Source organism: Pelophylax lessonae, assembly GCF_965119305.1.
Source record: "Pelophylax lessonae genome assembly, chromosome: 12".
NCBI lineage: Eukaryota > Metazoa > Chordata > Amphibia > Anura > Ranidae > Pelophylax > Pelophylax lessonae.
In genome coordinates, this window is record NC_138779.1 from 153,650,229 (window position 1) to 153,671,849 (window position 21,621).

Here is a 21,621-nt window from a genome sequence, read left to right on the forward strand (position 1 = left end):
AGGACAGGACGCTTTACAGACGTCTTGTTGATGGAGGACATGCGGAGCTTTTTTAGTCCTATGCATCGCCACAGCCCTTCGGGGTCCACCCTCAGAGAACGACTCGACCGACAGGTAGCAGACTACCTTGCCTTAACTGCAGATATCGACACTCTGAGGAGCGATGAACCCCTTGACTACTGGGTGTGCAGGCTTGACCTGTGGCCTGAGCTATCCCAGTTTGCCATTGAACTTCTGGCCTGCCCCGCTTCAAGTGTGCTGTCAGAAAGGACCTTCAGCGCAGCAGGAGGTATTGTCACTGAGAAGAGAAGTCGCCTAGGTCAAAAAAGTCTTGATTACCTCACGTTTATTAAGATGAATGAGGCATGGATCCCGAAGGGACTGACAGTGGGGGATGCATTTGACTAAAAAAGGCCTGGTGATGACTGAGATGCCTTGGCCTAAAAATGGTCCACACGCTGCTGTATATAATCATTCTCTGCATGCCGGATGACTTACGTGACATCTCCGCCACCAACTACGGTTCAAGCCGCAATGTTTTAGTGCACTTTCTGCCTTAAAACCTCAATTTTTCAGGCCGCTGCTACAGCAGCGGCTGCAACAATACCTACTTTTTCATGCATGTGTACATGCCTAATTTTTCTGGCCTCTGGTGCTACACTGTGGCTGCAAAAAAACAAAAAACAAAAAAAAAGGCACATACATGTGTCAATTCCCCTTCGTGATCGTTACCTTGTCGTGGTGAAGGGGCTTGCGTATCACAATGAAGCGATCACCTCTAGGATTGTGTTGGCACACCCCAGATGATAAGGTCGTTGCTTCATTGTGTACAGACCAAAAGCGATCCGCAGGATAATTTTTCATAAAAAAAAAACATTCATTTTCTTTCATTCTTTCTGCGGAGCTGGGTATTTTTTGGCCGCGTTACTGAATGCTCATGAACAATGGCTGTAGGCTCATGCGTCCTTTTGCGGAGATGACAACCCTGGTGGTCAGTCGAACCCAAGGCAACATCATCGACCTCATCCCATATGCGTTTTTTCTGGAGCGTGCCCTGCGAAGAGTACTGGATCAGGCTGTAGATGAGCATGAAGAGGAAGAGTTGTGGTCCTCATCACCACCAGAAGCAGCCTTGTCATTGTCAATTGCTGGACCTGTGGCAACGCAGAGAGAGGAGTCTGAAGAAGAGAAGTCAGAGGAGGAAGGTGGCTTTGAGGAGGTGGAATACCAGCCACAGCAGGCGTCCCAGGGGGCTTGTTCTCACCTTTCGGGGACCCTTGGTGTTGTATGTGGCTGGGTGGAGGAAGAGACCTTCAATGATGTCAGTGAGGACAAGGAACGGGACATGGCTAGCTTGGTATCCAACCTTGTGCAAATTGGGAGTTTGCGGTTGTGCAAATGGACTGACTGACTGTTAAACGGGGAGTTTGGTCTGTCAGAGTTTGGTCTGTCACTGTGAAGCGGGCGACGGGCGTAACCCTTACACTACTTGACCGATAAAACATCATACCTGATCGTATTCACACACTGGATGTTTTAGTGCTGGTTTACACTGCCGCTACCACTAAAGTAGCGTCGCTTCCAGTGCGACTTTTGCGCGACTTAGCGCGACTTTGGCGCGACCTCATCGCGAGGTGACTTTTTATTTGGCCAATCACAATATCATGTTTTGTGACCGTCACCTAATTTCCTTTTCCTGTTTTTTGTTTTACATATTTCCCCATGTGTGCAGTGTTGTCTGTGTCATAGCTCAACTGATAGGCATGTTTGCCTTGGCATATCATATTTCAGCTTGCCAGAAAGAAAAAAAGACAGCTGGAAAGACACTGCATTAGTTTTCTACTAAAAATCATAAGAAAAATGCTGTTTTTTTTGGGTTGTGGACATACTACAGAGCTGAAACTTGACAGGTACACTTTTTAGACCCCCCAGACACTAAATACAAAAAATGACATGCCTGCCTAAAAAAATGCCCGATAAATGCCTGCAAGAGAAAAAGACAGCCGCAGAGAAGCCGTATTCCTGAAAATATAAGAAAAATGCTGTTTTTTAGGGGTTCTGGACATGCTACAGAGCTGAAACTTGACAGGTACACTTTTTAGACCCCCCAGACACTAAATACAAAAAATGACATGCCTGCCTAAAAAAATGCCCGATAAATGCCTGCAAGAGAAAAAGACAGCCGCAGAGAAGCCGTATTCCTGAAAATATAAGACAAATGCTGTTTTTTAGGGGTTCTGGACATGCTACAGAGCTGAAACTTGACAGGTACACTTTTTAGACCCCCCAGACACTAAATACAAAAAATGACATGCCTGCCTAAAAAAATGCCTGATAAATGCCTGCAAGAGAAAAAGACAGCCGCAGAGAAGCCGTATTCCTGAAAATATAAGAAAAATGCTGTTTTTTAGGGGTTCTGGACATGCTACAGAGCTGAAACTTCACAGGTACACTTTTTAGACCCCCCAGATGCTAAATCCAAAGAAATGTTTTATTTTTATTTTTTTTTAATTTTTCCAATAATTGGCTCTCTATCAAAAAATTATAATTTTTAAGAACTTTTTTTTGCGTGATCCCTCTCCGGCATGCCACAGTCCAGGTGTTAGTCCCCTTGAAACAACTTTTCCATCACTATTGTGGCCAGAAAGAGTCCCTGTGTGTTTTAAAATTCGCCTGCCTATTGAAGTCTATGGCGGTTCGCCCGGTTCGCCGGTTCGCGAACATTTGCCGATGTTCGCGTTCGCCGTTCGCGAACGGCGAATTTTAGGTTCGCGACATCACTACTTGCTGCCTCCTGTCACCGTGTGGGCTGGGAGAGGAGGACAGACAGATGTGTGCCTCCCGACGCTGAGGAAGCCTGGGAGAAGGACTGCTGCCACCGGAAGCTGTCTCCTGAAGCCATGTGGGCTGGGAGAAGGAAGACAGTCAGATGAGTGCCTCCCGACAAGCTGTGTGGGCATGGGAGAAGACCCCCTGAAGTGATGTGCGCTAAGGAGGGTAACCAAGTGTGAAGACGTCTCAAAGGTGAGAAAACAAACTATTTCTATGTGAAAGAAATAAAGGAATGTTTGCCCTGTGAAGAGACAAGCCAAGAGACATTCTCATTGTGATGAGTTAAGCGACATGTTCAATGGACATTTGTGCTGTGTGAAGAGATTATAAATGGACTATTGATGGTCTGCTGTAGGATCAGCAAAGTCTGCCCAACAGTAGGTTGGGGACAGACTCTTAGGTAGGTTCCAGTGTGAGAAGGTAGCCGCCCACAGAGGCAAGGATTTATTTTGTCTTTTATTTTATTTTGTCGTTTTTAACGCTTGCAGTCTGGTGAAGAATATTGCATTAATAAACCAAACTGTTGCTTGCAAGCACTTATCGGCTATCTCTCTGTGAAAACGCACCCCCCAAGTGGTCATCCACGCCTACCACCGAGCTAATCCCTCACAATATATATATATCACAGAACAAAAAAAATTACACAAATACCAGCCCTAAACAGGGCTTTTTGGGGACAATAGATATATATATATATATATATATATATATATATATATATATATATATCCAAAAAAAACTCAAATACCAGCCCTAGGAAGGGCTTTTTGGGGTGCTGTCCTTACAGCAGGAGTGTACCAAGAACATTGACTAACAAGACCGGGAACACTGACTAACAACTGTCCCTAGCTATTAACAGCAGCAGCAGCAGCAGCAGCAGCACTCTCCCTGCTCTCACTAACACACTGCTTCAGAAATGATCTAAGATGGATGCTGCCCTTGCTTATTTATAGGAGGTGGGAGGGTCTGGGAGGGAGGTATGCTGATTGGCCTGGAATGTGTCTGCTGACTGTGAGGTTCAGGGTCAAAGTTTGCCTCAATGATGATGTATAGGAGGCGGACCGAACATCGCATATGTTCGCCCGCCGAGGCTAACGCGAACATGCGAAGTTCGCCGGGAACTGTCCGCCGGCGAACAGTTCGGTACATCCCTAGTGACTGTAAAGCCGCTGAGTCCAACCCCATATTTGGTTAGAACATAAAAACATAAGCATGGTTACTATAGTTGGCAAAACTTATTTTTCTTTATGCTACATTATAAAAAAAACCTAGAAAAACAGAGAGATTAAAAAAAAGAATAAAGTCTGATTTTTTTTTTCACCATCATATGCAATTAATAACTATTATAAACGTTTGCGTATGCAGATATTATGTTCAAAAAGTGGTAATTTTGGATAAAAGAGAGATTTGTGCCCCAAAAGGTTATAGAGTCTCACAGTACAGTGAATACTTTTATTTTTGAAGCAAGCTGTTTCAAAAATCTAGGTCGACTCTATACAGGGCCGGTGCAATGATTTTTGTCTACACAGGCAGGGGTACTTTATATCACCCCCCCCCACCCACTGTCCTCACGCCCCCCCCCCCCCCATTTGAGCTGTGTTGAACTGCCACTAAATGGCAGTGCATAATGAGGGGGCAGAGTTTTGCATACCCCTACTTCCCTTCACTATCTGCGGGTAGCTGGCGAGTGAGACAAACTAAGGGCTGGCTCATACCATACCTCTACATGAGTGGCACAGGGACACACTCTGCAATCCTGTGCAATTCATATATGGTTCTGTGTGGTGCAATTTCAGCCCATTCATTTATAAAATGCACTGCAGTTGTATTACATCGTACAAAATTACAATGCAAGCCAGTGCAGGCAGGTGCGGGCAAACAAACTGCTTTTGTGAGCTACGTTTGGGGTGTCATTAACTTTGCGTTGACACCTGGTGCAGATTGCAAATGGAGTGCGTTTTACCTGCGGTGTGAATCACACTGCAACGCACAGCGAGAGACAACTAGAAAGAGAGAGGAAGAGAAAGAGAGAGAGGGAGAGAGAGAATACATGAAAGAGAGGGAGAGAACAAGAGAGAGAGAGAGAGAGAGAGAGAGAGAGAGTGAGAGCATGAAATAGACAGTAGGAGAGAGGGGGAGAGAGAGACAGAGAAAGGGAGAGAAAGAACGAGAGAGGGAGAGAGAGAATGGGGGGAGGGGGGGTGGCCCATATTTCATTAACCAAAAACATATCATCATACACACAGGCACGAACAACAGCCAGGGACAACAGGAAGTTATCGCAGACAAACTATTACAACAGAGACTGCAAAACAAAAATTTCACACTACAAAGTAATAATGTCCTTCCTTTTTACAAGGAAGGACAAATCAAACAATATAATCCAGTGAATCAACACAGAGCTGGCAGAAAAAAAAAAAAACAGGTCAAAGCCTTCCATTCACCTGGCACAATATCATTCTATAATGTCCCAACACCTGTATGACAACAAACACCTGAACAAACAAGGGGTTAATCACCTGGCAAAATAATTCAAAGACATAGCACTGAAAAAAAAACCCTAACCCAGGATCTGGCACAAACCATTCTCAGAAAAACACAATACTCGGACACCATTTATCCAGTACAACAACTATACAATCAACCAAAAAAACCAGGCCACAAAGATGACAATCATAGAAAAAACTGCCTGCCTCAAGATGGACATCAAGACCACCACAGAGCAGAGACATGGATGAAATAAGAACCCTCCTCAGCACATTATGCAATAAACTAGTGTGACTTAGCCCAAAAAGCAAAAAAGATAATAACAACCACCCATAATCCAGTTTGTCCCAGTAAATGTACCTATTACAAGGTATATACAGTAACTACAAAATGACATCATTAGTAATCAGCAGCTGAAACTGAACACTTCAGCCTTTGGATGCAAATTAATTGATCCAGATTTCAAACAAAAACTATGTGAGACTGACATACAAATCCTCCTGGAAACATGGAGTCGGGCATAGAATGAAGCACTAGTACCTACTGGTTATAGGGAATTCTCTGCCCCTGCACAGAAGGGTTAGAAACATCAAACAGGGTCTGTGTTTAGGTGGAATACTAGCCTGGTATATGGAGGAGCTACATGAGAATGTCAATGCAATCAAAAAAGGAGAGAGCCACATCTGGATAAGAATAAGCAGCTCCATCCTTACCTCTCAGTCAGACATCTACCTATGTACAGCATACTGTGCCCCCCCACGAGTCCCCATTTATCAGAACAGACACCTATGAGGTCTTACAAAGTGAGGCCATGCACTTGCAATCCCTAGGACAAGTGCTCATCTTTGGAGACCTCAATGCTAGGACAGGAAGGGAAAAGGACTATATCAATTCTGATGGCAACACGTATATACAAGGTTCTGCAAATTACTGTCACGAGTTGATACAGATACAAACAGCTATGACAGTATAATCAACAAAAATAGAAGAAAATTGCTTAATCTGTGATGCAGTCTGGGTCTCTACTTCCTCAACGGCCACACCAACAGTGGTGGCCAGTCGTTAGGGGGCACAGGGGCGCGGCCCCCCCAATCAATCTTCAAAGAAAAAAAAATTATCATTTAAAAGCCCACCAGGGACGCCGGACCTATTGCTGGCTATGGGTGGGGGGGGGGGTGGGTTTGGCATCCCACGGGCTGCCAGCAGAGGCGCCGCTTAGCGGCCTTCTGGGTGTCATTGGGGCGCAGAGCAATGCGCCCAGACACTCCCCACTGTAGTCCTGTCCTGGCTGGGATTGGTCCAGACTCCAGCCTGGACCAATCATTTAGGACATCCCGGCTGACGTCGTTGGGGGCGGTGCCAGTGCGTGCGACAGTCACTCACCATCACTGTCCGACTCCGTCACCTTGCCGCCAGTTCCCGCCACCGTCATAGTGAAGAGAGAGGAGCAGCGCGCCGTGGACGTCTCACAGTCAGGAGTGTGGAGTCACAGGACAGGAGTCGAGTAAGCGAGTCAGCGAGCCAGCCCACTGCCTAGGAGAGCAGGTAAGTGAACAGTGATTGAAGCCACTGCAGTGCGATGCCATGCCCTTACCATGACTTATGCCATGCCTATACCATCTCCTGTACCATGACCTGTGATATGCCTGTGCCATGACCTGTGACATGCCTGTACCATGACCTGTGCCATGCCTATACCATCACCTGTGCCATGCCTATACCATCATCTGTGCCATGCCTGTACCATCACCTGTGCCATGCCCTTACCATGACCTGTGCCATGCCTATACCATCTCCTGTACCATGATCTGTGACATGCCTGTACCATGACCTGTGCCATGCCTATACCATCATCTGTGCCATGCCTGTACCATCACCTGTGCCATGACCTGTGCCATGCCCTTATCATGAGCTGATAGGACATCCCGGCTGACGTAGTTGGGGGCGGTGCCAGTGCATGCGACAGTCACTCACCATCACCGTCCGACTCCGTCACCTTGTCGCCGGTTCCCGCCGCCGTCATAGTGAAGAGAGAGGAGCAGCGCGCCATGGACGTCTCACAGTCAGGAGTGTGGAGTCACAGGACAGGAGTCGAGTCAGCGAGTCAGTGAGCCAGCCCAATGCCCAGGAGAGCAGGTAAGTGAACAGTGATTGAAGCCGCTGCAGTGCGATGCCATGCCTTTACCATGACCTGTGCCATGCCTATACCATCTCCTGTACCATGACCTGTGACATGCCTGTGCCATGACCTGTGCCATGCCTATACCATCACCTGTGCCATGCCTATACCATCATCTGTGCCATGCCTGTGCAATACCTGTACCATCACTTAAGCCATGCCCTTACCATGACCTGTGCTGTGTCTATACCATATCATGTACCATGACCTGTGACATGCCTGTACCATGACCTATGCCATGCCTATACAATCACCTGTGCCATGCCTATACCATCATCTGTGCCATGCCTGTGCCATGCCTGTGCCATGCCTGTACCATCACCTGTGCCATGACCTGTGCTATGCCCTTACCATGACCCGTGCCATGCCTATACCGTCTCCTGTACCATGACCTGTGACATGCCTGTACCATGACCTCTGACATGCCTGTACCATGACCTGTGCCATGCCTGTACCATCACCTGTTCCATGCCTATACCATCATCTGTGCCCTGCCGGTGCCATGCCTGTACCATGACCTGTGCCATGCCCTTACCATGACCTGTGCCATGCCTATACCATCTCCTGTACCATGACCTGTGACATGCCTGTACCATGACCTGTGACATGCCTATACCATCACCTGTGCCCTGTGCCTTGCCTATACCATCATCTGTGCCATGCCTGTACCATCACCTGTGCCATGCCATGCCTATACCATCACCTGTGCCATGCCTATACCATCTCCTGTACCATGACCTGTGACATGCCTGTACCATGACCTGTGCCATGCCTATACCATCACCTGTGCCCTGTGCCCTGTGCCTTGCCTATACCATCATCTGTGCCATGCCTGTACCATCACCTGTGCCATGCCTATACCATCACCTGTGCCATGCCTGTGCCATGCCTGTACCATGACCTCAAAGTCACTCAATTTTTTACCGCATTTTTTTGCCGCGAAGCAATACCTATTACATTTTTCTTTTTGCACCCCCCCCCCCCCCATTGAGCAGCAGCCGCCACTGAACACCAAGGGAGACTCTCTGGAAAGATAATCATTAAACTTCCATGTAGCCAGCAGTGTGATAGACTATGCCATCATAGATATGAACCGCACACTGATCAATGCCTTTACAGTCACTTCACAAACACACTTGTCAGACCGCAACCAACTACTGCTAAATAGTAAATCTTCAAACATACCATCTCCAAAATTCCGCTGGACTTCTCTCTTCAACCTATCACTATCATCAAAAAGGGTCTACCACTAAATAAACAGAGGTAACTGACAGACCTGAGATCAAACAACAGCTTGAAAACTTAAAAAAAAAAAAAAAAGACGACTTTAATGTAAGCCCACGAGGGGTATCCCAAGCAGCAAAGGACTTCCAAAAAATATTACACATCAATGTAGTAACAACCCAGCTGAGAAAAGTCAACTACAAGAAACCATCCAACAAACAATCCAATAAATGGTTCAACAAAGAATGCAAAGCATTATGGAATACCTTATGGACAGTCTCAAATAATAAACACAGAGACCCTGACAACACTGACCTAAGGATAGCCATGGCATCCTATAGAAAAAAATACAAAAAAATCTTTAAAAATAAAAAACAAAACTTAATCTCCAACAATCTGCAACAGTTACAAGAGGCACTTCAGAAAAACTCTTTCTGGGAAATATGGAACTGTATTGGCTCAGCACGAGGAAAAACAACCTCCACATCCAAAATGGTGACATCTGGCTCAACTACTTTAAGAAACTCTACACAGATATTCCAGAAGAGATGCTTACTGTAGAACAAAAAGACATCATCAAAAGACTAAATGATATTGAGGAAAAAATCAAGTACTTTCAAAACCCCCTAAATGTACCGATTGCACTACAAGCAATAATGTAGAAAATCCACCTACAAACTAAAAAAGCCATTTGGATGGAAAGATCCTACCAGAGATGATTAAACACTGTTACCCATATGTACATGCTGCAAAATGTAAAGTGTTCATCCTGGCATGTGTGCTGGTTACTATTCTAAAGTATGGAACCAAGGCCTCATGACACCCATTCATAAGAGTGGAGACCAGTATGACTCTGCCAACTACAGAGGAATATGTGTCAGCAGCACATTAGGAAAACTATTCACCAGTACCCTGAATGAAAGGATCTTCAACTTCTTGACACAACATAACGTCCTCAGCAGAAGTCAGGCAGGGCTTACACCAAACCACCGCACCACAGACCAGTTACACCCTGCACAGTCTCATTAAGAACTATGTCCACAATACAAAACGGGCAACTATCTTTTGTGGAATTTAAGAATGCCTTTGACTCAGTGTGGCACCCGGGCCTGTTCCTCAAATTATTGGAGAGTGGAATAGGAGAGAAAACCTAGGATATCATCAAGAGTTCATATTTTACGAGAATAGCTGCAGCATAAAGGTGAATGGGAAAAATAGCACTTTCGATAAGCCGTGCAGTCCAACCCTCTTCAACATCTACATCAATGAACTGGCTACAGCTCTAGAATCCTCCCCAGCACCTGGACTGACATTATATCACACAGAGGTGAAGTTCCTGCTGTGTGCAGATGACCTCCTACTACAGTCACCAACAGAGAAAGGCTGACAAGACAGCCTAGAAGTGCTGGAAATATACAGTGCCACATGGACACTACCTATCTACTCAAGCAAAAAAAAAAATGATGGTGTTCCAAAAGATAAACACAAAACAAACAAAGAGATCTTCCTTCACATTGAACAACTGCACTCTTGAGGAACCCAACAGCTACACATACCTAGGTCTAGAAATGAACATATCAGAACATTTCAAGCAAGCCATGGAGGCCCTAAAAGACAAGGCATACAGAGCCTTCTATGCAATCAGGAGACAACTGTACCACCTAAAATCACCAGTAAGAGTCTGGCTTAGATTTTTTTGATAGCGTTATTACGCCAATTCTTCTTTATGACAGTGAAGTTTGCAGTCCTGTCACCTACCCAGACCCACCCAAATGGGATTCCAGCCTGGCAGTAAATACAGTATTTCATCTGGAATTCTGCAAGCACTTCCTCTAAGTCCATCGGAGCACCTTCAACAGTGCTTGCCAGACCGAACTGGGCAGATTTTCCTTACTTCTTGCAGTACAGACGAGGGCACTATCATTCTGGGACCACCTACAAAACGACAGTCCTAACTCCTACCACAGTAAAGCCTTACTGATCAATAAAGACCAGCCAGAGTCGTGCAGCCCGCAGCAACTTATCAGCACCTTGTCTATACCAATTTTTCAACAATCCAGCTTGACAAAATCTCAAATAAAAAATATAATGAATGCTTTTAAAGAAAAATATGTTGAAAGATGGGGAAATGAATTAACAAACTCCCAAAAACTAACTGATTGCCATTTACTGCAGACAGACTGCAAAGTTGCGCTGTACCTGGAGGGGCTACAGAATCCCAACAGCAGACAGACCTAGAGCCTGTACAGAGTGCCCACAGCCTGGAGATCAAACTAGGACAGCACAGGCAGCTCTATAAGCACAGGGAACGTAGACTTTACCAGCATTGTGACCAGGGGGTCCTGGAGGATGAGGAACACTTCCTGCTACTGTGCCCCAAATGCTCATCAGTGAGGGATACCCACTTCCAGAGACTCTCCGCTCACATCCCCGGACTTCAGCCCTTCAGGCTGGTCTCCCACAGGGTTGTGGCTGCTAGAAGCTATTGGTTCAAAACTGCCGCCCAGCTACCCCCAGAACTCCACTGCATGCAGGTGTCTGGAGTGTGGGTCTGGCAGCTGAGTGTGGAAGGGGCTAGGAGTGGAGACTGGATGATAGAACAGGAGACAGAGCGGATACAGCCCCACTCCTGTGCAAGCTGGTTTCCCCAGCTCTCACTTTGTCACTATGACAATCTGCAAGTGGCTGTAGAGGGTGTGGGGTCACTGTATCGGCAAGATGGCAGGGCCAGCAAGTTACTGGGGATCTGGATTTTACTGGATTTTTACTGGATTTTACTGCCCCCCACCTTCCAGACACCCTAAGGCTGTTGCCTATGCCATCCTATGGTGGTGCCTGGCCTGGAATACATAGGGATGCAAAATATCATAACGGCATTGCTGCTGTTGCGGATATTTTTGGAGGTGAACGTGTTTCTCAGAAAACTCTATACTGCCTAGTTAGTAGAGATAGCCAACAATTACAATTCTCTCTGCAGATATCTATGTGTGCTTGGGTACCATATGTTGTACACCCAAGATGTCTTTGCTTGCTCTTTACCAAAGTACTGTAAAGAGGTTCTCTATGAGTAATAGTGATCTTCTTTCATATTCTTCCTATAAAAACATTTCATATTAGTTCATTTTGTTCCAGTTCTTGTGAGCAATGCTTACCTGCAGCCTTCAGGTCAACTCCAGGTACAAATGGTATGACATTTGCAGAACAAAGTAATGAAAGGAGAGCAATTAATGTCACACATATTATTCTCATGCTTACTGTGGACCTGTGTAGTAAAAATAAAAAATAAACAGCCAATGAATTTTGCAAAATGTTAAAACTGAACTCATGGCAAATGTATAAACATTGTTTTTTATAGATGTACAATTAATAAATGCATTATTTTTAAATACAACTAGTATAAGTACCTGAATATCAGTCTCTAATCATCTCTTGCAGAGAAAAATGAGAAAAAAGTGTTAAATGTATTAGCAGATTTGGACACACTAACAAATTTAAGCCAAACTCCAGCTGATACTTTAAAATCAGTTACAGCAACAGTTTTTTTTCCTTTTTTGGGTCAAATGCTTTACATGAATAAATAAAAACGTATAATTTTAATCACCCCTGCCCGTGCAAGTGATTTGTCTCATTCATATAAACGAATACATTCTGCTGGATAGCTTGTACTTTTGAAAAACAACAGGCTTACTGGCTGAATCACCAGATGAGAATAGAAAAATGTAATTTGGACTTATTTATTCTTTGGTGCTTCTTCCATTTATGCATGTCTTTTTTGATAAAAGTGCAGCACATGCAGAGTAAAGAAAGTCCTTTGAACATGAGATTTCTGGTAAGATCAACAGGTTTGTGTGCACTTATCAAACATATATAATATAATGTTTCATGGTATATTTAACAGACCAGAGGGTTTTTCATATCTTTAACAAGCATTGACCTTGAGTAAATTCAAGGGAAAGAAGAATATGTGGGATGCTTACTTTCAGCTATGAAAAAGGACAAAATCAATTGTTATACAGAAATATTTTGAGGGAACTCAACATTAGAAACCATGGAGGCTGGCTTCTTCTTCTAAAAATGCAAAGTTGTCTGGCTGATATTAAGACCCTCTTCCTCAATTCTTTAAAAAAATAAGGACCTTTGATTTTTCAATCACTTTTCTGATCATCATGCAAGATGTTTGGTGCTGGCACTAATTTTTTCTCCCTGAAACACAGGGTCATAGGCAGTACCTTGGCATCCTGATGTATAATGCAGGACTATTGGTCCTGCATTGATTTTGATTACGTGAAAGTCCTTGCAATCAACAGAGTGCCTTAGAGAAGAGGCTGGGGGGTGCAGTCTTATATCATGAAGGAAGCCTGGGAAGTAAGGGATTATGTAAGTAAAGCCTTAAACACTATTATTCAATAAATAAGATTATGTAAGAGGAAAAAGAATCCATCTCCTGGGGGAGGGAGCCTACAAATGGCAGGGAGCATGTGCTAGGAGCTCTAGGGGGCCATCCGTCTTTGCAGCACCTCTGATGCCCTCTAGCCAGCCTCCCCGCACCTAGCCCGGTACAGTCCCCCTTTCCCTTCCGTCCTCCTTTCCACTCTTAGGGGGCCAGGATCTTTCAGAGGCAATAAGCCGAGGCAGCGGAGGTGGCGAGCATGCCTGTCTGGAGGGCTTTGGGAGCCTAGGTAGTCCGGAGCCCACTGAGACATATGGGAGACTCTAGGTGTCACAGAGTCACAGAGACATGAAGATGGCCGAATAAGGCTGAGCTGAGCCAAACGGCCATCACCAGTGCTAGGAAGTGCCAGAGGGAGTCCTGTACTGAGCAGATGAGTAGAGGAGTCACAGCAGAGAGGGTCCAGCGGCTAAAGGACCTCTACGGCCGTAAGGGCCTCAAAGCTTTCTCTCAAGGCTCCCAAAGCTTCCTGGAATGGACTTAAATACCACAGGAAATTGACCCAGCAGACCCCCTCAACAGAGCCGTGAGTGTTAACTTTTTTTTATTTCTCTCTTTATATGGCTGCTGACTGTGCACACAGTGTTGACTGTCTGGTGAACATATCAGTCGCACGGGGGACACAGAAAGGAATTAAAGTTGGGAAAATTGAACATTTCTAAAGCCCCTTGATCTCAAGCAATTTTTTCACAGGAAACCCATCCCCTCTACACAGGTCAACTTTATCCTGCAGACCCCCTTAATAGAGAGGTGAGGACTGACGCTTTTATTTCCTTTTTATATAACTTTATATCAAATCACATAGTATTGACTGTCTGGTGAACTACTTAATCACACGGGGGGACATTGAAGCACCATAAGGGTCTGCAACTTAAAGGGGTCGGATAATAAAATAACAAAACACAGAAACATGAGAGGTAAAACAGTAAGGGGAGGAACGAGCGAAAAATCACCCAAGATAAGCTGAAGCCCTGGAACAATTAAAAAGTATATGACACAAGAGGATGGTATAGACAAGCAGATCCTAGATAAGCCACAGGGAACCCGTGCAAGACAGACAGAAGTAAAAGAAAAAAACTGACAAAATAGAACACCATTGGGCATAAGTACTCCAGGACATTTAAGAGAGTGATCTAGAGATGGACTACAAGCCAGAACAAAATATGAATGCCCATTTACCCATAAAAGTGGAAATGGCGGCTATGTTTGTGGCATTAGAAAAGTCCGTAAAAACATAAATGGCGACAGTACACAATGATTTGGGCCATCTACTGTCCCACGTTGAGGAAGTGGAAAAAAGACAAGCAGATTACATTCAAACAATAAACGAGCTAAAAAGAGAAATGAAAAACCTGAAAATGGAACAGAGGAACCTGGCGTATAAACTGGAAGATCAAGAAAACTGGAATAGAAGGAAGAACTTGAGAATAAGAGGCCTACCAGAACCTACAAATGGAGAGGACTTGATAGATAAAATGAGGAAAAATTTTAACCCACTATTAGACAGAGGAGAAGCTGAAGAGATAAAAATAGAAAGAGTGCACCAGAAGACCAAAAGGTTCCCCAGCAGAGGCTCCAATAGATGTAATTATAGGATTTCAGGATTATGAAGAGAAAGCCCAAATCTGGGAAAGCCTGAAAACGAAAACACCATTAAAATATGAAAGCCCCAACCTCCAGATCTTTTCAGATCTGGCACAGGAAACACTAAGAAGATGGAGAATGCTCAAACCACTCTTGGAGTCAATGCCAAATCATGGAGCACAATATAACTGGGGTTTCCCAGCATGCCTGGTAGGCTGGAGGGAAGGCTGCATGGACGAGCTGCAAAGCTTCTGTGAAAAATTGGAAAATCCCATACTAAATATACCAGGTTGGCCCGACGTTAGGACAAAAAATAAACTCAGAATGAAGTACACTGGCAATTGGCCTCGAAGAAAAGAAACTGAACAGTGAAGCTGAATATAAGCCAGAGTAAGGGTGGCCGGGGAAGAGGAAAAGGAAGGAGTCAGGGAGCTATGGATGGCGAACCAAGCTAACTATCAGGCCCCAAGTCTCACTTCCCCAAGTATGAATTGGACCAATGAGTGCTTTAGATAGAGCAGTGTTTCTCAACTCCGGTCCTCAGGGCACACTAACAGGCCAGATTTTAAGTATTACCTTGGGGAGATGCAGACTAGAATACTGCAATCACTCAGCAGCAAATGATATCACCTGTGATGTATTTCAGTTTTCTTGAAAACCTGGCCTGTTAGTGTGCCCTGAGGACCGGAGTTGAGAAACACTGGGATAGAGCACAACCAAATGAAAAAAGAGTAGATGGGCAAGAAGTGCCCAAGGAGATCGTCATAAACTACTCTAGGATCTTCGAAAGGTCAGATTTACAACTTGGTTGGACTAGCCGGGGGAAACGGGAGGAGGAGGAGGGGAAGGAGGAGGATTGGAAGGGTGGGAAGAGTATAGGGTGGGGGAAGGAGAGGGAAAGGTGGGAAGTGAAAGGAATTAAGAAGAAGAAAATGTTGTGTGGAATCTGAAAAATTATCTGTTGATGTCGTTTTCCCATCTGACTTTCGGTATAAGTCTCTCTGGACGACCCCTATTCAGCCTAAACTGAGGGTGAGGGAGAGAGGAAGTAAAGTACTGGAGGAGAGAGGAGAAGGAGGAACAACATGACAACCCTAAATTTCTTGACATATAATGTAAAAGGATTAAATACGCCAATCAAAAGATATAAGGTACCAGAAGAACTCAGACGATATTCTGCTAGCATAATTTTTCTTCAGGAGACGCATATCGCATAAGATACAAATGTGAAATTATATTCAAAATACTGTCCAGTTTGGTACTGTGGAGACTAGCCAAATAAGAGAGCAAAGGGGGTAGCAATTGGTATGGCAAAGGATGTTAGATTCTCCTTGGAGGAAAGGTTGGTTGACCCAGAAGGGCAGTACATTTTCCTGAAGAGAAAACTACAGGGGTTGGAATGTAAAGTGGAAAATGTGTATATGACACAGTTCAAAAAAGGTAATTTGATACTGGCAGGAGATTTCAACTTCTGTCTAGATCCATTCTTGGATTGTACATCTTGTGCACAGGTGCCAGGAAGTCATCAGCTTAAGATGGTGAGAGAAAAAAGCAATTTCACTGCCAACTGGTAGACGTGTGGAGAATCCAACACCCCAGGGAGAGGGATTACTCCTCCCATTCCCCTGTGCATGAGACGTACTCAAGACTGGACTATATTATGATAGAACATAGACTGATAGAACCAGTGGTCAAAACATCAATAGGAACAATTAAATTATCAGACCATGCCCTAGTAAATTTAAAAATAAACTTTCAGGACCTCAGAGAAATTTAAACACTTGGAGGATTAATAAAGAACTGATACAAGATCTAGAAGTGGGGAAAACGATAGGTAAAGAACTGGAACATGAGTCATGAAACCCCAGATATATCTGATACAACGGTCTGGGAGGCCCAAAGGCATATATCAGAGGTGTACTGATTTTAATAGGCTCCAGGAAAAAGAAGGATAGCACTATTAATATAAATAGATTATTAGCACTATTAATATAAATAGATTATTACAGCGATACACGAGCTAGAACAAAAACACAAAAAGAGTATGGAGGCCAAGACACAACAATCCTTAGTATTAAAAAAGAGATAAATTAAAAGAACTAATGGAGGAAGAGACAAGACGGGCCTTCAATAGAGTCATTAGAGAAAGATATAAACAAACCTGGTGTAACAATCCTACAGGCTCACCTGAGTCAGAGGACTGCTGGCCGGAGGTAGGAGTGGAGCCCAGTGGCAAAGACCGCAGGCAGTTAGTAGGTGCTGGATACCGGATGGACTCTGCGTAGTACTCTGATGAGGACACGGGTTTACCTGAGGTGCGGAAACTAAGTGCTAGCTGGTTTTCACTAGAGCCCCAGATGGTGGGGATAGACTGCGCTGCAAGCTAACACCAGGACGCGGTCCTCAGGATCACCCAGCCAGGCAGAGTGTAGGTTCGGTCCGAAGGCAGAGGAGCAGACAAGGGATAACCAGAGAGAAGTCAGACGAGCCAAAGGTCGGGGCGGGCAGCAGTAAGCGTGGTCAGACAATCCGGATCGGCAACAGAGGTAGCAGTTCAGTAGGTAGGGACAAAGCAGAAGAGTAGTCGGTAGTCAATTCCTGGTCAGCGTTGGATTTGTGGTAGTAGATAAGAGCAGCAGGTGAGGAGTAGCTTGATCAAGGCTCAGGAGCTCAATAATCAGCAAACTGGAGTGCAAGGGGCTGGACTTATATAGGGAAGTACCAGGTGTGGGGAATCAAGGGTGATAAGCAAGGCTTGGCAAGACTAAGGTTGAAATGATAGGCTTCAGGGAAGAATGTTCAGGGAGGAATGTTAAGAGCGGACGGTAGCCTAGTAAGCAGGGCTACCGCCTGGGATGTGGCTGGTCACAGGTTCGAATCCCAACAGTACTCCCCCCTTCCAAGGTGACCTCCGGGCACCGCAGGGGCAGGCTTATCGGGGTGCTGTTGGTGGAACTCTTTTACCAGTCTGGGGGCGTGGACATTTTCTTCTGGTTCCCAGGAGTTATCCTCGGGAGGGTAGCCCTCCCACCCAATTAGGTATTGTAGTCTTCCCCGGTGGATCCTGGAGTCAAGGATCTTTGCGACAGCGTATTCTTCTTCACCCTGTACCCTCACGGGTGGTGGAGGGGGCGAGTGGCGGCCTGTGAAGGTGTTCTCCACGTATGGCTTGAGGAGGGAGCAATGGAAAACAGGGTGCACCCTAATGGAGTCTGGAAGATCGAGCCGGAACGTGACCTCGTTAATTTGCGCGGAGATCCGGAATGGACCCATGTATTTTTGGGCCAACTTTTTGGAGGGGACCTTCAATCTGAGGTTCCTGGTGGACAGCCATACCTTGTCTCCCACATGGAAGCCCGGGATGGGTCTGGGGCGTCTGTCTTCTCCCTGTTTAAAGCGGCTCTGGGCGAGCTGGAGGTTGTTTATAATGTTCTTTTGTGCCTCCTGTAGGGTTGTTAGGCGTTCGGCCACTGCTGAGAGGGTGGAGGCGACGGGTAGGTGGGGAATGAATACCGGGTGTGAGCCTGTGTTAGCAAAGAAGGGGCTGTGCTTGGTCGAGCTGTGCTCCGCATTGTTGTAGGCGAACTCGGCCGTGGAGAGATGGTCAAGCCAGTCATCCTGCAGGTGGGAGCTAAAACAGCGTAGGTACTGCTCTAGGGTCTGATTAGTTCTCTCCGTCTGCCCGTTTGACTGAGGGTGGAAGGCGGAGGACAGGTTCACTTTAACCCCGAGTGCCAGGCAAAAGTTCTTCCAGAACTTAGAGGCAAATTGTACACCTCGGTCGGAGACCACGTCGTCCGGGATCCCATGCAGCCTGAAGACCTCTCTGAGAATAAGATCGGCTGTCTGTTTGGCGGTGGGTAGGCCTTTGTAGGGGATGAAATGGGCCATCTTGGTGAGGCGGTCGACTACGACCAGGATGGTGTTCATCCCTTTTGAAGGAGGAAGGTCTACCACAAAGTCCATGGAGATCGAGCCCCAGGGGCGGGAGGGAATCGGGAGAGGTTGTAACAAACCCACGGGAGAGGAACGAGGAGTCTTATTGCGGGCACAGACCATGCACGAGGAGATGTACCTCTTGATGTCCTCCTTGTATGTTGGCCACCAGAAGGAGCGGGAGAGAAGCTCCTGGGTCTTTCTTGTGCCTAGATGGCCGGCCAGCTTGGAGTCATGGTTGAGTCTGAGTACTTCGAGCCGTGCGATTTCTGGTACATATAACTGTAGGTCCTGATGAAACCAATGACCGTTCTTAAACGTAAGGCTGACATTCCTTGTGGGATGGGCAAGGAAGGGGTCATTTTCGTATCCTTCTTTGATTGTGCCCAGGAGTTCTTTAGAGTAGGTGACCCCTACGACCCTTCTCTCGGGTAGGATGTTGTTTTGGCCCTTGTTACTCTGCGAGGGCTCGGAAAACATTCTGGAGAGGGCGTCAGCTTTACCATTCTTTGATCCGGGGCGATAGGTGATGAGAAAGTTAAAGCGGGAAAAGAATAGGCTCCATCTGGCCTGTCTGGCTGAGAGTCTCTTAGCGCTGCGGATGAACTCGAGGTTCTTGTGGTCAGTTAGTACGATTATGGGGTTGGTGGCTCCCTCCAGCAGGTGTCTCCACTCAGAGAAGGCATCCTTGATTGCCAGTAGTTCCTTGTTCCCGATGTCATAATTCTTCTCGGAGGGGGACATCTGGCGGGAGAAATATGCGCACGGGTGTAGTAGCATCTTCTCCCCTGTCCGTTGTGACAGAACAGCCCCCACTGCAGAGTCAGATGCATCCACTTCGACTGTAAATGGCAGCTCGGGGTTAGGGTGGATTAGGATTGGAGCAGAAGTGAAGAGGAGTTTCAACTTGGTGAAGGCCTCCTGTGCCTCTGGTGTCCAGGAGAATGGGACTGATTTCTTGGTGAGTTGGGTAATTGGTGCTATGATCTTGGAGAAGTTCCGGATAAACTTCCGATAGAAGTTGGCGAAGCCAATGAATCTTTGTATCTCCTTCTCGTTTTTCAGAATGGGCCAGTTCATCACGGCTTGGACCTTCCCCGGGTCCATACTTAGGCCCTCTGGGGAGATGATGTATCCGAGGAACTGAGTGGTGGTTCGCTCAAACTCACATTTCTCTAGCTTGATATAGAGAGAGTTCTGTCGGAGTCTCTGCAGTACCCTGCGGACGTGTTCGCGGTGCTGCTCGAGGTCTTCGGAGAAGATCAAGATGTCGTCCAGGTAAACGACTACAAACAGATTGAGCATGTCCCTGAGGACGTCATTAATGAAGTGCTGGAAGGCGGCGGGAGCATTGCAGAGTCCGAAAGGCATGACTAGGTACTTGAAATGACCATAACGTTTCCGAAAGGCGGTCTTCCATTCATCCCCAGGGCGGATTCGGACGAGGTTATAGGCCCCTCAAAGGTCAAGTTTGGTGAAAATCTTTGCTGCCCGGAGTCTCTCGAGGAGTTCTGAAATCAGTGGAAGTGGATACCGGTTCTTTACGGTAATGTCGTTAAGCTTCCTGTAGTCAATGCAGGGACGCAGGGAGGAGTCTTTTTTCTCTACAAAGAAAAAGGGGGCTCCCGCAGGGGAGGTAGAGGGCCGGATGAACCCCTTCCTTTGGTCCTCGTCCAGGTACTCTTTCAAGGCCTTGAGTTCAGGCTCCGAGAGGGGGTAAATACTGCCAAAGGGTATTTCAGCCCCGGGCAACAGTTCTATAGGGCAGTCGTAGGGTCGGTGTGGTGGCAGCTTGTCTGCGTTTTTCTTGTCGCAGACATCCTGGAACTCGCGGTATTGAGGGGGTAGCAGATCCTTGACGGAAAGTTCAGAGATGGTGGTGTCTTCGGGTGGAAGGACGGGTTTGTGGGAGCAATTTAGCGAGCAGAACTCGGACGGGAACCGTATGCAGTGGGTTTCCCAGTCCACCGAGGGGTTGTGGGTGGCCAACCATGGGATGCCCAAGATCACCGGGAACTTCGGGGAGGCGATCAACGAGAAGTGGATCTTCTCGTGGTGATCGGGTTCTATAAGGAGTTGTAGTTTGATGGTCTCGTGAGTCGCCGGCCCCGAGGAGAGTGGGGATCCATCGACGGTTTCCAGGTCAACAGGGGCTGCCTTGATTGTCAGTGGAATGTTCTTTTCGCGGGCGAAGGTTAGGTCCATAAAGTTGCCTCCCACCCCGGAGTCTAACATCGCAGAACAGGGGAGTTGTCGCCCCTCGATGTCGATGAGGATGGGGATGATGAAGTGGGATCCATGAGCCGCCGTGTTGTTATTTTCAGCGGCTGCTGTCGGGGTTGGAGTCTGTGATTGCTCCTTTAGCTCCGTGACGGCAATAGTTCTTCGAATCTTATTGGGACATTTGATGGCAAAATGACCCGGCTCTCCACAGTAGAGGCAGAGGTTTTCGGCCAGCCGTCTCTCCTTCTCAGCTGTGGATAGAGACCTCCGTAGTGCGTCGACCTGCATAGGTTCAGGTGCTGACTGGGGGTCGTGCTGGGTGGTAGAGGAGAAGGAGTAAGAGGGTCTGTGGTCCAAGGACCAGAATCTTTCCCTCTTCCTCTCGGAGAGTCTTTGATCTATCCGGATGCATACTTGAATAAAGTCATCCAGATCGTTCAGGGCTTCAACTCTGGCGAGTTCGTCTTTTATTGCTTTGGACAGGCCTCGCCAGAATTGGCTCCTCTGTGCTGCTGGGTTCCAGGTGGTGTCCGTGACCCAACGGCGAAATTCGGCGGTATATTCGGCGACGGAGCGTCTCCCTTGTCGCAGACTATGTAGTCGCGCCTTGGCCGTCGCACAGCGGTTGGGGTCATCGAAGACTAGGCTCATGGCGGTGATGAAGTTGGTTAGGTTGTCCAGGAGCAGATTGCTAGACTCCACGTAT

At 46.5% G+C, this 21,621-nt stretch overlaps 1 long non-coding RNA gene across 1 annotated transcript in view; it reads right to left on the bottom strand.

Annotated features, from left to right (window-relative positions):
• The window catches only part of LOC309567710, a 47,626-nt gene that overhangs the window by 14,555 nt on the left and 11,450 nt on the right, over positions 1–21,621 (bottom strand). The window contains exon 2 of the long non-coding RNA XR_014225954.1: positions 11,875–11,984. This is a non-coding gene — a long non-coding RNA (uncharacterized lncRNA). The remainder of the gene's footprint in view (positions 1–11,874; positions 11,985–21,621) is intronic.